Raw genomic sequence first — 8950 nt, forward strand, 5'->3', positions numbered from 1 at the left:
GCTCTGCAGCTCCCTAGTACGAATGGCTGAGAAAAGGGGTGGGTGCCACTGGACCATGGGCCCTTGGTTCTGGAGAAAACTACTAGGCAGCGACTGTGTGCATGAAAACATGGATAACTGTGGTAGAAGAGACACTGCAGGTACATGGACCTCTAGCAAGAGAATCTGGGAGGGTGATGTGTGAGGTGAGGTAATTTTCACAGGGTAGGAAATACTACTGCCAGGTTCAGGTCACGAATGCCAAGTCCCTCCTGCTTGGCTGCACAAGGTTATGGAGGCTTCATCTGTGCACACGGTTTGCTTTGTCTCGATGTGGCCACACACTACACAGGTCTGGCTGGCAGGGCACCAGTAATTCATAACTCTCCCTGTCCATCAGTTCCTCCTTCCACTTGGAAGTCAGTCCAGTTCTTCAGTGCTCAGGATTTTTAAAATTAATTCAATTGTATTTTCATGTCTTTGTTGTAAGAGGGGCATTGTAAAGTATCTAACCACGCTGCCATTTCCTTTGATATGAAATGTTTTTCAGCAAAGATATTCCATTATCATATCTTTATCTTGGAAAAAGGACTCTGAGCCCCACATGTAAGGCAACTGTGATATACTATACAAGAAATAGCAAAGACCTCAACTAAGGCAATTGCAATGGGAATAGAGAATAGAGGACCCAAACAAACCAAGATCCACTGTCACAGAGTCCATTCTGATTTATAGAAGCCCCACAGGGCATGAGCAGACTGCCAGGTTCCCAAGGCTGTAATCTCTGTCTCTCACAGAGCTGCCACAGTGTTGGAGCCTCCAACCCCTTGGAGTTAGCAGAGCTCCTAGAAAACAGGACGAGTTGGAAGAGTAGAAGGTACCCTTCAGGACAGGAAGACTAGCTAAGGAATAGAAGTTTGTGCGAACTCCAAACTGATTTTATTTATTTCCTGACTTTAGAAAACCCAATGGTTGGCCGTACCACGTAGGGACCTGGAATCCTGGAAAAGAGAGAAGACCATTATCTGTCACAGGCAGAGGGTCTGTTTTACTGAGCTATGGCTCTTCTCTCCCCCATGTTCCCTGGGGTTTTCCAACTTCTTTGCTAGCCTCCTGATAGAGCAAGCTCTGACACATCTCATCTACTATGAGTATCTTCAGGCTCTCTGCTCCTCGTCAATCCAGATTGCCCTCTCATCTTGTGCAGCCTCAGCTGCATTCGTGAGACATGATGGTGAATGTTGGAGTAAATGAATTTGGCCACATTGGGCACCTGGTCACCAGGGCTGCTTTTAACTCTTCCAAAGTGAATATTGTCGCTATCAATGATCCTTTCATTGACCTCAACTACATGGTCTATATCTTCCAATATGATTCTACCTATGACAAGTTCAAGGGCACTGTCCAGGCTGAGAATGGGAAGCTGGTCATCAGTGGGAAAGCCATCACTATCTTCCCAGGAGAGAGATTCCGCCAACATCAAGCGGTGGATGCTGGTGCTGAGTATGTTGTGGAGTCCACTGGTGTCTTCATAACCTTCGAGAAAGCTGGGGCTCACTTGAAGGGTGTTGATAAACGGGTAATCACCTCTGCTCCTTCTGCCAATGCCCCCATGTTTGTGATGGGTGTGAACCATGAAAAGTATGACAGCTCTCTCAAGATTGTCAGCAACGCCTCCTGCGCCACCAACTGCTTGGCTCCCCTGACCAAGGCCATCTGTGACAACTTCGGCATTGTAGAGAAACTAATGACCACAATCCATGTCATCACTGCCACCTGTGGATGTCCCCTCTGGAAAGCTGTGGCGTGATGGCCGTGGAGCTGCCCAGAACATCATCACCATATCTACTGGTGCTACCAAGGCCGTGGGCAAGGTCATCCCTGAACTAAACAGGAAACTTACTGGTGTGGCTTTCCGTGTCCCCACCCCCAATGTGTCAGTTGTGGACCTGAACTGCCGTCTAGCTGACAAATATGATGACATCAAGAAAGTAGTAAAGCAGGCATCAGAAGCGCCCCTCAAGGGCGTGCTGGGATAAACTGAAGAACAGATTGTCTTCTGTGACTTTAATAGTGACACCCACTCTTTCACCTTTGATGCTGGGCTGGCATTGCTCTGAACGACCACTTTGTCAAACTCATTTCCTGGTATGACAATGAATTTGGCTACAGCAACCAGGTGGTCAACCTGATGGTTCACATGGCCTCCAAAGAGTAAGAGCCCCTTGGAACACCAGCCCCAGTAATAGCACTAGAAGAGAGAGAGAGAGACCATCAGCTGCTGGGGAGTCCTTGCCCCAATTGGATCCTCCCACACACTGAGAATCTCACATCCTTGACACAAGTTTCCATCAAATCCCCCTGAGAAAGGGGAGGGGCTTGGAGAGCCCATCTTGTCATGTACCATGTACACTGTACTCAGCCAAAAAAAAATGTATCTTCAGTTCCCAGCTCTGACCAAATGAAGGCATTGTTTCAGCAGGTTTGTTGCCAGTAGCAAGATCTCCCCTGCCTGGCAACAGGTTCTCGACTTAGCAGAACTATTTCACCTGCAAACACCACTGGGAGGTGTGGGTGGTCATCTCACGTCCACTGCAGCACAGGAAGGGGCAGGATGCCCTTCATCTGCAGATTTTTTTTCCACTTGGTGATTTCCATCCACCACACGAAGACTACAAGTCATGTCTGATCGGCAAGCTGAAGACCCAAGCTTGTATAACACTCAGTGCCACCGCTTGCTGTATCCAGAGCCAGAGAACTCTCTGGCCAATCAGACAAACCCAGAATGGTGACAGAGACTGATTCAGTTGCTCTGAAGTTTTGCCACCTAGAATGTGAAAGAGCTGGTATAAATTTAGATTCTGGGAGAAGCATGTTTCACTCTGGCGTCCTGTCTCCTGTTAACCTGCAGAGAGGACGAAGTGTAGCTGCACTCTGTGTTGTGAAGACTAAAGCACAGCTCTGGGGCTGACTCAAAAGAGGGTGGTGCTCAATGATAATGGCACCAAACAAACCAAAACCCCATGTATTATATCCCATAGTTTCAGTGGGCCAAGAATCCCGGGGTAGCTTAGTTGGGCAGCTCCAACTCAGGATCACTCATGTGATTTCAGTCAAGGTTTCCGTTGGGCTCCAGTCATCTGAAGGCTTAACTGAGCCTGAGGATCCACTCCCGAGCTCTCTCACCCAGCTATTGGCAGAGGCTCTCGGGCTCTCGCTATGTGGGACTCTCCATAGAGCTGTTCATGGCATAGGAGAAGGGAGAGGGGGGTATGGAGGAAGGAAGAGGGAGAGGGAGAAGACGGGATAAGGCGGAACAGAAGAGAGATGAGACAGGGTCTCTTATAACCATGTATTAAGTCACCTGGTACAATGTGAGAAGGAAAGGCCACTCACCACTGTCCTCATCTTGGCATTTTCTTTTTATTTGCTTTTTCCGACCTTGTCACAGTGCAAGAAACTTGATGAACTTTGTTTCCTATGTTTTGACTTTTGGTGAATCCAGCAATTCCACATCACTTCTACCCATGAACTCTTCCTGCCCCATTCTAGCCTTCTAACCAACAATTACATGTAATATCCAACATTATATGCTATTCAGCATATCACTTTGTACAATTTTATTGTTGTTCTACATGTACTTATATGGTTCCTCCAATCAGCTCCTTCGGACAAGGGACCGTATATCTTCTTTTTGTATGTAAGGGCAATATCAGCAGGTCTGATACTAGACACATGGCAGCTGTTTAATTAAGAGTTATTCATTGACTGATTGATTTAGAGGCCTTCCTCAAATCCTTCTTTATAGTCTGGGAAGTTGAGAAGTCGGCAAGGAAAAGTCTTGGTCTCATGAGGCGTCAGTCAAGTTCAGAGTAAAACCCCATCCCTGCTTATCCCAGCTGTGGGAAGAAGCTTGGCTCCTAACCGAGCTCTCCAAAGGGCTCATGCTCAAGCCTCTCTTGCTGTGAGCTGCCCAGTAACTCATGAAGCTGCTGGGAGCCTCATTTCTGCACACTCTGGCCTGTCTGTGCACAGCCTGCCATGCAGGTACACTGATGCTTCAGGAGGAAACGCTAACTAATAAGCAGAGCTTCCTCTTTAAATCTCTTCATGATTTCTAAAATGGAAAACACACCTACTCTGCAGAGCAGGAGAAGAGCCACTTGCCTCAAATAATGCCATCAGTGAGTCATCTGGATCTGATTCTAGTCTGCTCCTCAGAGCTAGATCACCAGGGTAGGTGGTTGGGGAAGTTGTATTCAGCTCCGTGCAGCACACACAGTGGGGCCAACTAGGTTCATTTTTCAGTTGACATCTCAAAGTAGGAATGCTGGTATCTCAGATTGGAATTCTAGTAAGGAGACATGTACTTTACCTACTCTTCACTCGCCTTAAGTCTACTTGTTAGTGGATCCCTATAAACTCACCTCATGCACGGCCACCACCCAGCTGTCAGTAGCAGCTTGCATATTGCTATGCTGCTGACTGAGGATCACAGAACTTCGAGGCTGAAAGAGACTAGGCAAAATAAGAACAGGAAATTCTTGTCCAAAAGCCAGCTCCACTGGATCTCTCTAGTCCATGAATTGCACTCGTCAGATCCACAAATGTTCATGGAGCTGTTCCTGGGTAGCTCTTTGTTCCATCATGTGTACGATCCACAGATCAGGGGTCGACTCCAAGGCAGCAAACACCCAAATATGTTTGAGTATTGAAAACAACCTTTGGAATTGTGTGTCTTTTGCTCTTTCATGGAATTTACCATGGTTCCTGTGTTGCCTACGTCTTAGTTTTTCATACCAACGATCTTGCATTTGTGGCAACTGCAGAAAGCTTGTGAAATATGCTTTGTTATATTACATTGCCCTCTGGCTCCAATGAATTGCTCCGTAAATCACGTTATTGTTAAAGTGTCCTAGCAAAACCAAAACCACTTTCTAAGTCTGAAGAGAACAAGGATATTAATCAGGGGCAACCATTGCAAAATGAACATTAGGGAGCAAAAAGGGGGGATAGAAAATACAATTTTTAATGTGTGGATCTTGGAGAGAAGTGTACATTGGGACTAGGGCCAAACCAGAATATCTTTACTCTTTCATAAATGCCCTGATATAGGAATACATTATCTTTGAACACTTTAAGCCCATTTAGTTTTATAGCAAAACAATATTGAACACCTGCTGCATTTTAATGATCTGGTTTAAGCAGCACAGGGTAAGAGTAAGGGCGTTGGGGTGGTGGGGGGTTGGGGAACCTCTCCATAAATCAGAAAGAATATTTAATCAAATTCAGCTGAGACTAGTAGTATTTGTTAAGGGAGAGAAAAAAAACACAAACAAAATGACAGGTACAAATATTTCACAAATATTCTTGGGGAGCGCCTGTTCTCACTGGAGGTACCCCAGTGACAATGAACCCAGCTTTGTGAGTTGCATGTTCTGCACACAAACCTGGGGGTGGGGTGGGAATAAGAACATTACTTTCTCAGATTGTTGCTCAGAATAACTAGTGAGCAGGCCAACAGCCTTTACTGAGAGCTCATAAACCACTCTGCACCAGGTATTACGGAAAAAACACAGGTAAAATGAGGCCAAATTCTGCTATAGCAACTTAAAATTTTAGAATTTAAACTATTGCTAAAAAAAAGTGGGGCTTGTGCACACGTGTGTGTGTGTGTGTGTGTGTGTGTGTGTATTCCTGGGCTTGCTTTCTAATGGGATCTGACTTAAAGTAGGCAGCTTGTGCTTTCAAATGACTTATCATCTAATGACTTGTGACAAGCACAAAGAAGCAATGTTTCTAAACATGCATTAGAGACAAATTGTTTATACTGCAGATCACCAAAACAAGATTTTAGAAGTGAGAAGAGGGGTGACTTTCTGCTAATTATTTGCCAAAGGAACATTGCAAATAGCGCTTCCAGCCAGTTCATTCTGATCTGACCTCCTGCTAAGACTTTGCATTTCCACCCCAGATAAGATCTTAGAATATACATTTTAACAAGATCTCCACGTGATTCCTTATATCCTCAATTGGTTCTTACACTAAAACCTCCAAACACACTGCCATTGAGTCAATTCTGACTCACAGCAACCCTTCACTGGGCTTCTGAGGCTGCAAATCTTTATTGGAATAGCATCTTCCTTCTTCAGAGTAGTCGGTAAATTTGCACTACTGACCTTTTGGTTAGCAGTGCAACAGCCACCAATACGCTACCTTGTTAAAGCCTCCAGTTCTGTGGGAGTGAGGTTATTATGAACACTAATATAATCAACATAAGGTGTTTAGAACATTACTGGAGCAGCTGGTGGATTTGAACTGCTTGTCTTTGGATTGGCAGTGCAACTCCTTCCCACTAGGCTGCCAGAGCTCCCTACCAGGCAAGAGGAAAGTCCTCAATAATGTAACTGTTTAAACCATGGTAGGTCCCTGGGCAGTGTAACGGGTTAATGCAGTTTGGCTTCTGGCCAAAATATTGGCAATTCAAGTCTATCCAGAAATACCTCTAAAGGTATAGAAATCCACTTGTGAAAAATCAACCATTGAGAATTCTATAGAACACAGTTCTACTCTGATGCATGTAAGGTCATCAGGACTCAGAAATGACTTAATGGCAAAGTGTTTTTTTTAAAAAAAATATTGTTGTTGTTGTGTGCCGTGGAGTTGGAATTGACTCCTAGTTGACCAGAGGCAGTAAATCGCACAGGAAGAGATTGCCCATCCTTCTGTGGAGCATCTGTTAGCTTCAAATTGCGTGCTTTGAGATTGCAGTACAGCTTCTTACCACTAGGCCACCAGAGCTCCCTAATATAATTTATATTATATTGTTGTTGTGTACCATCGAGTCAGAACGGATTCGTAGCTGACCCTCCAGTGGGTTTTCAGAGGCAGTTAATAGCACAGAGGAGATTGCCCATACTTCTCCCACAGAATAGCTGATAGATTCAAACCATGTGCCTTGGGATTGCAGAGCAGTTTATATTGTATTAGGGCTCATTAATATAATGTGGGGAGCTCTGGGGGGGCCCTAGTGGCAAGAAGCTGTGCTGCTATCCTGAAGGCATGCGGTTCAAGGCCACAAGCTGCTCCATGGGAGAAAGATGGGTAATCTCCTCTAATGTGATTAACTGCCTCTGAAAACCTGCTGGAGCATCAGCTATGGGTTGGTTCTGACTCTATGGTGCACAACAACAACAATATAATTTGAGTGTTTTAGATATTTTCATGCTTATGCAAAATAAATAGAATATTCATGTAAAATATGGTCAATGTCACTGCTTTGTTCTTAAATCCACTAAAATAACAATAAAACCAAGATAAGCATAAAACCTCAAAGATAAAGAAAATAGCAGAGGAGATGACAATAGCCAAAATCTGTGACCAAAATTTCAGAAAGTAGGAGACAGATCATATGAGTGATAACTGACTTAGTGGACAAGAGGAGACAAAAAAAAATCCGTGCCATGACTGAAACATAATGATGGCTCTAAATAAATGGTGAGATACCCTCAGGCCCTCTTTGTCCCTGAAAAAACACAGATTTACAGTTCAAAGAGGTTAATCCTATTGGGTTTGACATTAAGAGTAGCAGGCACTGCCAAGGGTAGTGATGTGGCACCTTAATTAAAAGGGAGCATTTAAATGAAAGTTGACATACTTAATGAAAGTTAAGACTCCCAGCCGCCTTTTCCAGCTCAGCTCCCAGGACGTTGACAGGCAGACTCACATACCCTGTTCTCTGTAAACACTTCCTCAAGTGGGAATTGGACAATTCTTCTCTGAGCAACTGAGGAAAGTGAGAGAAAAAAACTACAGAAGTTTACCTAAGAAAATGTGAGTCCTAATATACATGACTTATAAATTGTTTTTATATATTGACTGGCTATAAGAGATCTATATTAATGTCCCATCCCAAGGAAGGTGATCCAACAGAAATGAAATAAAATAATATCATTAATATGACATGTTGTTGTTATGTGTCATCGAGTTGCCTGTGACTCATATGCGAGCAAAATGCTGCTGAAGACCATTTAAAAATAGGAACTGCCAGAAGTTCAAGCAGGCAATGGCACCTGGGATATCAGTGCCAGATGCATCCTGATTGAAAGTAAAGAATACCAGAAGAATGTCTATTTATGCTTTATTGACTATTCAAAGGCATTTGATTGTGTGCGTCATAACAAGTTATGGCTAACATTGAAAAGAATGGGAATCCCAGAGCACTAATTGTGCTCGTGTGAAACCTATCCCTGGACCAGGAGGTAGTTGTGCTAACAAAGCAAGAGAACACGATATGGTTAAAAATTTAAAAGGGAGTGCTTCAGGGTTGTATTTTCTCCCCATACCCATTAAATCTGCATCCTGACCAAATTGTTCAAGAAGCTGGACTCTCTGAAGAAGAATGTGGCATCAAGATTGGTGGAGGGCTCATCAATAATGTGTGCTAAGCTATGGGCAGAACATATTGAATGATTCAGGAAGCATGAAAAGAAAATGGAAGGAGTATACAGAGTCATTGTACCAAAAAGAATTGCCTGACAAAGAAGAATTTCAAAAAACAACATATGATCAAGAGGCAATGGTGATGAAGAAGGAAGTGCAGGCTGATCTGAAGGACTTGGCAAAAAATAAAGCCCCAGGAATTGATGGAATATCAACTGACATATTTCAGCAAACAGATACTGCCCTGCATGTGCTCACCAAGTCGTCTCAAGAAATATGGAGGACAACTACTTGGCCAACTGATTGGAAAAAAAATCTGTATTTTTTCCATTCCAGAAAAAAAAGTGACCTAACAGAGCGTGTAAATTATCTAATAATATCACTAATATCACACACTAGAAAAATCCTGCTGAAGATTATCCAGAAAAGACTTGAACAGTACATTGACAGAGAACTACCAGAAATACAAGCTGGGTTTAGAACAGGTTGTGGCACTAGGGACATTATTGCCAATGTCAGATGGATCTTG

At 43.7% G+C, this 8950-nt stretch overlaps 1 pseudogene; it reads left to right on the top strand.

Annotated features, from left to right (window-relative positions):
• The first annotated feature begins 1210 nt into the window (after window positions 1-1210).
• LOC102850135 lies at window positions 1211-2140 on the top strand (annotated as a pseudogene).
• Window positions 2141-8950: the final 6810 nt, after the last annotated feature.

Source organism: Elephantulus edwardii, unplaced genomic scaffold, assembly GCF_000299155.1.
Source record: "Elephantulus edwardii isolate Elephantulus edwardi_28Jun2011 unplaced genomic scaffold, EleEdw1.0 scaffold00279, whole genome shotgun sequence".
NCBI classification, from domain to species: Eukaryota; Metazoa; Chordata; class Mammalia; order Macroscelidea; family Macroscelididae; genus Elephantulus; species Elephantulus edwardii.